Here is a 9,024-nt window from a genome sequence, read left to right as displayed (position 1 = left end):
CTGCACTCCAGATGGATAAAGTGCTCAGCAACCTGGACACAACACGGCAATACTCATGTTTCAGCCCAGAAACCCCTCCGAGTCCTGGGCTGCATCGAAAGAGGTGTGGGCAGCAAATGAGGGGATTCTGCCCCTCAGCTCCACTCAGGTGAGACCCACCTGCACTGCTGCTTCCAGCTCTGAGGGCCTCAGTACAGGAAGGACATGGAACTCCTGGAGAGAGTCCAGAGGAGGCCATGGAGATGCTCCAAGGACTGGAGCTCCTCTGCTCTGAAGGCAGGCTGGGAGAGCCAGGCGTGTTCAGCCTGGAGAGGAGGAGGCTCTTCTTAGAGCCCCTTCCAGTACCTAAAGGAGATCTAAGAGAGCTGGAGAAGGACTTTGGACAAGGATCTGGGCAAGGGGAAATGGCTTCCCACTGCCAGAGGGCAGGGTTAGATGGGATATTGGGAAGGAATTCTTGGCTGTGAGGGTGGGGAGGCCCTGGCACAGATTGTCCAGAGAAGCTGTGGCTGTCCCTGGATCCCTGGAAGGCAGGGTCCATTGCATGGCAGGAGCTGGAACAAGATGAGCTTTAAGGTCCATCCCAACTCAAAGCATTCTGTGGTTCTATAACGCTCAAATATTGCCCTGGTAAGGTTAGAGGGACCCTTATCTCCTGTTTGGGGGTTTCAGATGAAATCCCAGGGTTCTTTCCAGCCACTGTCACACACAGCCGCACACACGCAGAGTTTCTGGAGCTCTCCCAGCGCTGGCGCCGGCAGGAGCCGTTCCCAGGCGGGCTCGGAGCTCCCCTGCCCTCGCGCGGTGCGCGGGCACTGCTGCAGCTCCGACACAGACAGACACACCGACACAGACAGAGAAACACAGACAGACAGACACAGACACACCGACACAGACAGACAGGCACACACAGACACACAGAGACAGAGAGACACACACAGACACAGACAGACACACAGACACACACACACACACACACACAGAGACACACCAACACAGACAGACAGACACAGACGCACAGAGACACACACAGACAGACACAAACAAACACACACAGACACACACTCAAAGACACACACACACACAGAGACACACCGACACAGACAGACAGACACACACACACACAGACACACTGACACACAGAGACACACACAGAGACACAGACACACACACAGACAGACACAGACACACTGACACACACAGACACACACACAGACAGTCACAGACACAGACACACAGACACAGACACACAGACACACAGACACAGACACAGACACAGACACACAGACACAGACACACAGACACAGACACAGACACAGACACACAGACACAGACACACAGACACAGACACAGACACAGACACACAGACACAGACACACAGACACAGACACAGACACAGACACACAGACACACAGACACAGACACAGACACAGACACACAGACACAGACACACAGACACAGACACAGACACAGACACAGACACACAGACACAGACACACAGACACAGACACAGACACAGACACACAGACACAGACACACAGACACAGACACAGACACAGACACAGACACACAGACACAGACACACAGACACAGACACAGACACAGACACACAGACACAGACACAGACACAGACACACAGACACAGACACAGACACACAGACACAGACACAGACACAGACACACAGACACAGACACACAGACACAGACACACAGACACAGACACAGACACACAGACACAGACACACAGACACACAGACACACAGACACAGACACAGACACACAGACACAGACACAGACACAGACACAGACACAGACACACAGACACAGACACACACAGACACACAGACACAGACACAGACACAGACACACAGACACAGACACAGACACACAGACACAGACACAGACACAGACACACAGACACAGACACAGACACAGACACAGACACACAGACACAGACACTGACACAGACACAGACACACAGACACAGACACACAGACACAGACACACACAGACACACAGACACAGACACAGACACACAGACACAGACACAGACACAGACACAGACACACAGACACAGACACACACAGACACACAGACACAGACACAGACACACAGACACAGACACACAGACACAGACACACACAGACACACAGACACAGACACAGACACAGACACACAGACACAGACACAGACACACAGACACAGACACTGACACAGACACAGACACACAGACACAGACACACAGACACAGACACACACAGACACACAGACACAGACACAGACACAGACACAGACACACAGACACAGACACTGACACAGACACAGACACACAGACACAGACACACAGACACAGACACACACAGACACACAGACACAGACACAGACACACAGACACAGACACAGACACAGACACAGAGACAGACACACAGACACAGACACAGACACACAGACACAGACACACAGACACAGACACAGACACAGACACAGACACAGACACAGACACACAGACACAGACACAGACACACAGACACAGACACAGACACAGACACAGACACACAGACACAGACACACAGACACAGACACACACAGACACACAGACACAGACACAGACACAGACACACAGACACAGACACAGACACAGACACAGAGACAGACACACAGACACAGACACAGACACACAGACACAGACACACAGACACAGACACAGACACAGACACAGACACAGACACAGACACACAGACACAGACACAGACACAGACACACAGACACAGACACAGACACAGACACACAGACACAGACACACAGACACAGACACACAGACACAGACACAGACACAGACACAGACACAGACACACAGACACAGACACACAGACACAGACACACAGACACAGACACAGACACAGACACAGACACAGACACACAGACACAGACACACAGACACAGCCCTGTGGGTCCCCACGGGTCCCCACACCCAGGGCAAGGGGCTGTGCTCTTGGCACTCGGGCTCAGGGACCGTGCCTGACAGATCCCACCCATATGACAGATGCAGCCCCCAACAGACACGTGCCATTTGAAGCTGAGGTCATCACAGGCGGTTTTCAAAGTGCTTCTCAGACCACCCTTGTGAGACTTCTCTTACAGTATTCCTGAATACATCCCCCAATCCAGAACCTTGATATCCCAAAGTCATTTTAAATTTACTAAAAGCTCTCACTTAAAGGACAGAACAATTTGAAAAATTATCCAAAGTCCCAGCCCAGGAATGAACCATTCTGTGACTTCTCTGAAAGCTGGAAAAAATTCTGAACTACAGACACAGCACACCAGAAACCACAGCCAAAGGCAGTTATGAAAATACATAAATCTAAGGTCCCAGCAAAGAAATATATCAAAAGTCTCAGAGATCGCATTGAAGGGACATTTTGAAAATGTCCTCAGGGCATCACTGATGAAACAATTGTGAAAATCATCAAGGCAATTGTAAAGCTGCCCTAGAGTCAAAACCATATGGATTTACTAGGAACATCTTGGTGATTCTAAAATTGCCCCAATAACACCACATAGAAGCCATTTTGGAAGTGATCTGTTATGTCAAAGCATAGCAATAAACACCTCATTAAAAGGACCATAAAAAAAAAACCAACTAAAAAATCCCACAAAGCATCCAGTATTAAAAATCTTTTGTGTGATATTTGGAAGTATTCTCTTGGGGGCCTTTTGAAGGGATTTGTACAATGATCCCTCCATTTTTTATGGTTAGGTTTACAATGGTTCCTCTGTGGGAATTTGGGCTTACTCTTGATAGCTCCTTGGCAGTGTTTTTGGTCTCCTCTGTGTGTTTTCACAATAGTTCCATGATGGAGGTGGGGTATTTTTACAAGAGGCATTTCTTAGATTTTTTGGAGACAGTTTACATAATGGTTATGTAACGGTGTCTTTGGGAAGGATCAGAGATGTGATTTAAAGGTCTGAGTGATGTATTTGTGACTGTTTTCCCTGTTAAGTCACATTCACTGGACCCACTGCATGCTGTGAAGAGCAAAGTGGAGACAACCACAGTCACTGTGACCTCACGGAAAGGTAGAACAGCCATACTGTGGACAGCTGAAGATGACACTACCCTGCAGTTCATGGGAGGAGCAAACTGAATCTGCCACGAATATTTCCATTCATGACTGCAACAATTCCCAGCAGATCACCTGAGATCACCAGCCCAGTCTGGTTCCCTCTTCTGCCGCTCCCCTGACAGTGAGCATGAGTTTCTCACACAGGGATGCAGCTGACTTGCTCCACAGTGCAGCCAAATTGAAAACCACTGTGTAAGAAGGGAGGGATCAAAGAGTCTGGCTTCTTCCATGATCACAGCCACAACAGTCTTGCCCATCCCAAACTGGTAAACCACTGCAGAAGAAGAATCTGGAGCTCCCTGCTGCTGCTCAGACTTGAAGGAAAGCCTGGGTGCACACTGGCCTGTTTTTAGAGGATATAAGAAATCACCTCTTCCTTCTTTGCAGCTGAAGAACATCCATTGGGTAGCTGGACTGGAAGAGAATAAAAACATTTTGTAACCCAGGGCTTGCAACAGGAGCTGAAATGCAGTAACTGAATTTTTCTCCTGGAAACTGCAGCACAGGAATTGAGAACAGACTCAGGCTCCTCAGACAAGCAGCTCCATGCAGGAGCTGAAACCAGGAGCCACTTGGCAGTAGCCTTTGAGTGCCTCTAGCTGGTGGAGGATTATCTTCCAGAGGATGAATGTTCTCGAGAGGATATTCCCAAATCTGGTGGTGGCTTTTGTTAGTTTTGACATAAGAGACTTACAGTCAACCCAGTTCCAGCATTTCTTCCTCTGCCCTCCCCAGACCATCCTTCTCCCACAGCACAGCAATTCTGTGTGCCCTGCAAGAACTGAGAATGGGACTAGTGTGGGACCAAAGGGATAAAACTCTTGGAGAAAAAGGAAACTTTTAATAATAGAAACTTCAACAGAAAACATTTTCTCTCTGAATGAACAGTAAAACACATCAGTCTTGTGTCTAGAACTACATGAGCCTCCAAAAAACTTTTTATAACTAAAGTATTTCAATTTTTTTTTTTTTTTTATCAATCAGAATTGTTTGTAATGGTCCTGATTGTACTCAGGCTAAAGCTCTCCTTGCCATTTCATGGGCACACCTGGTTTGTTGTGGATATTCTCAGTTCAGTCAGAGAGAAAAAGAGAAAGATTTCTGCCAGGCTAAGCCTGGGAAAAAGTCAGAGAGGAATGTAAACAATCTATTATCTTGCTTTCCATTCATATTGTTTATAGATCTGTTCTACCACACTGACCTAAGTCCAGTGTACCAACCAGGTGAAATGTTTTTACTTTAAGACCAATGGAATTAATGTTCACGATGTTCTCTATAAGAGAGAGAAGTGCTTTTGAATCAACGCTCATTTTGCCTTCAGAAATCGTGTGAGTCATTTTGCCCGTCCCTGGCTCAACAGCGTCAGTTTGTGCCTCCAGAGTTCTTGCACACCTCCACTCCTTGAACACCACAGTGCAGTGCCTGAGTCACACGGGCTCTGTGAGGTCCTGAAGGTGGCTTGCATGCACCCTCAGTTCTTCCAAAATCCATCTATTTGTTCCCTGAAATCCTTGTTCCTCCCTGTGACAGACTTAAGCTCGTCCAAGCCATACCAACCACTTTCCCAAGTGCACAGCTGTGGGAGAACAACCCTCCCCAGGTTACTGTGCTGGGCAATGACAGCTCCAAGGACTGTTATCCCTGTGAGCTACAGACAAGGGAGCAGGGGAGGAGTGAGAGGGATTCCAACCATGACCCACAAAAACAGCAAATGCAAAACATCTCAAATTGGGCATCTGCGCTCTGCACTGCTGTTCCCAAGTAAAAGGGTCTGACTTGTCCTTCTAAGAGAAAGAGTGAGTACATCTGGGAGAAGGAGGGCTGGAGCACAGCCAGAGCAGCTGTGCTTCCTGGGGATCTCATCTAAGTGTTCTTAACCTACAGGACCTGCAGACACAGACTCTGTGTATTCACTCAGATTTGCAGAAAACCAGGTTTGCTTGGCAGTGTGACAGCAGCTTTCCCAGCCTGGCTTGTGCAGGAGACACTAAGCCAGGACACACTGCAGCCTTGGAGAGCCAAGACTGTTCCCACAGCTGTTGGGAACTGTGTCCCTGATGTCCCAGCACGGGGCTGGCAGAACACCTGAGTCAGCAGGGAGTGCCATGTTTGGGTCAGAGCACTCTGCAGGAAGTCCTGGGGGCACAAGAGCTGGCCTGACCAGCTCTGCTTCAGGTGACATTCAGTACCATCTGCCCCAAATGTCATGGAACACAGACCTCAAAAGCCATTCCACCACATCCCAACTGCCTCAAATAAGCACAGCACAGGTGGCTCCTCCACTCACTGGGCTGGCCCTGTTCCAGTGGCAGGAGGTGTCTAAGTCCAAGCCAGTCTGAAGGAAAAACCCAAAAGGAAGCTACAGATAAAGTTCTCCCAAGTTTCTCCCTTGCACCACACCAGCTGTGACTTTTTTATGCTATCCTAGAACCAGACAAGTCCTATCAATCAAACCAAGGAACTTGGCTATGGACATTAACCCAGACCCAAAGCACAACTCAAATCAGAGGCCTAAAGAGCTGGTCCCACCCCACTCAGAGCAGAGCCAACACCAACATCCCATCAGGTTGCTCTGGGCCTTGTCCAGGTACATGGAAGTTTCTTTGGAGCATGGTGTGTTTGTATAGAGTGTTCTAGACAGCATCACCACTGTGGGGTTGAAATGTATTCCCACACATGGAATTACATGTTCCTTTTCAAAGCCCCTGCTCTACTTATTTTTTTATTCTGAAATATTTGCTTATTCTGAATATTTGCTTATTCTGAAAGAACATTGCTGCAGTGAATTTATTTGTACACTATTTCTGAGCCCTATGATGCACCTTGCTCTTGTTTGCACAAATTTGATAATTTCTCTATTTTAATTCCTTTTTCCTATATTAAAAATATGTATTTAAAAGGATAAAAAATATATGCAGAACATTAATATAGAGAGCAACGCAATATATGTCACCATTCAAATAAGAACTTGTACCTAATTAACAAACATACAGTAAATTCTGATGTGCTTTTCATCCTTTGAGATATAAAGTTTAATTTCAATACACAATTTTTACTGTGGCTGCCTTAATTTTCACCAGATTTTTTTCTTGAAAAAAATAATAGAATTATAGATAGAACACCTTAGCTGGAAAGGACCCACAAGGATCGTGGAGTCCAACCCCTGCCCTGCACGGACACCCCAACAATCCCACCCTGTGCACCCCTGGCAGCGCTGTGCCAACGCTCCCGGAGCTCTGGCAGCCTCGGGGCCATGCCCATTCCCTGGGGAGCCTGGGCAGTGCCCAGCACCCTCTGGGGGAAGAACCTTTCCCATTCTCCAATCTAACCCTCCCCTGGCCCAGCTGTTCCCTCAGGTGCTGTCTCTGTCACAGAGAGCAGAGATCAGAGCTGCCCCTTGGGAGGAGCTGCAGCCCCCAGCGGGGTCTGACCTCAGGCTCCAGGGTGAACAGACCAAGTGCCCTCAGCCGCTCCTCGTGTGGCCCCTCCAGACCCTTCCCTATTTCTGTCTCACTCTTTTGCACACTCTCCAATAACTTCAGATCCTTCTTATGTTGCTGTGCCCAAAACTGCCCCCCAGACTTGAGGTGAGGCTGCACCCCTGCAGGTGGTGGGGGAGCCACTGATTGTTCCCGTTTGATACTCCCAGGGATTTCATCTGTAGCCTTGCACAATCAGCACCAGGTGGACACAGAGGCTGACTGTTGGGAAATGAGGTGCACAGAGAGCACTAAGCAGGTGAGTGCTGCCTCTTTCCTCCCTTCGTCCAGGCTGTATCTCCCATGCACTGAGTCTGCTCTCACACTCTGGTCATACATCCCTCCTGACTTTGAGCTCGCAGAGGAGCAGATGATGATGCAGTCTCACACACAAACTGGTACCTGCCTCCAGCACAACAATTTCTGCTTGAGTTGGATCTAGAGAACGAGGTGCTGCTGACTCAAAAATCCCCCGTGGCAGAGCATCTGCCAGCTCTGAAGGCACTGGTAAGCTGCCCTCCTTGCCAAACACTGGATTCTCATCTCCACCTGCTGGGTCTTGCCAGTCATTTGCTTCTTTAGCATGGCTGAGGTCAAACAAATCCTCCCAACTCTCATTCCATGTACAGCCTCCAAACAGACTGACCCTGGTTCTTGGAGGAGGTAGCTTATGAATTAATGATCAGCCTGCAGGCCAGGATAATATCTCAACCTTGATGTACAGATTCCTTAAGTCACACTCTGTTCTACATTTAGCTGGGGATTTATCTCGGGCTGTTGACAATGACTCTGCCGCACCTGACTGTATGTATGGATTCAGGTTTTAAAATTCATCCCCAGGCAGGCTTGGAAGCAAGCTCGAGGGCAGGAGGGGAGCGGAGGCGGCTCAGGGCTGTCAGCTGGAGGCGATCTGCCGGAGATGTTGAGTTGTGTGTGTGGGAAGAGCTCAAAAATAGTATTAATTTTAAAACCCTGGGATTCTAAGCAGGCTCCTGGTGCCTGGCTCACAGCTTGGCTCCCGCAGCCCTGGCAGAGCCAGTTCAGGGGTTCACCCGGCAGGAGCCACACCAGGGGAAGGAGCAGCTCACACCATGCCCAGCGCTCTGTGAGGGCTCTGCTTCCAGGGCACTGCAGCAGGGAACCGCGAATCATGGAATCACAGGGTCATTAAGGTCGAAAAAGCCCTCGTGAGATCATGGAGTCCAACCACTCCCACAGCATTGCCATATTCACCGTAAAACCATGTCCCCAAGGGCCACATCCACACATATTTTGAACACTTTCCGGCACGGTGATTCCACCATTCCATGCCCGCTGCCCTGGGCAGCCTGTGCAAGGGCCTGACCAGCCCTTCAGGGAAGAAATTTTCCCCAATATCCCACCTGAGCCTCCCCTGGCCCAGCCTGAGGCCGTTCCCT

This window comes from Vidua macroura, chromosome 24 (assembly GCF_024509145.1).
Source record: "Vidua macroura isolate BioBank_ID:100142 chromosome 24, ASM2450914v1, whole genome shotgun sequence".
Taxonomy (NCBI): domain Eukaryota; kingdom Metazoa; phylum Chordata; class Aves; order Passeriformes; family Viduidae; genus Vidua; species Vidua macroura.
This window is presented reverse-complemented; position numbering follows the sequence as displayed.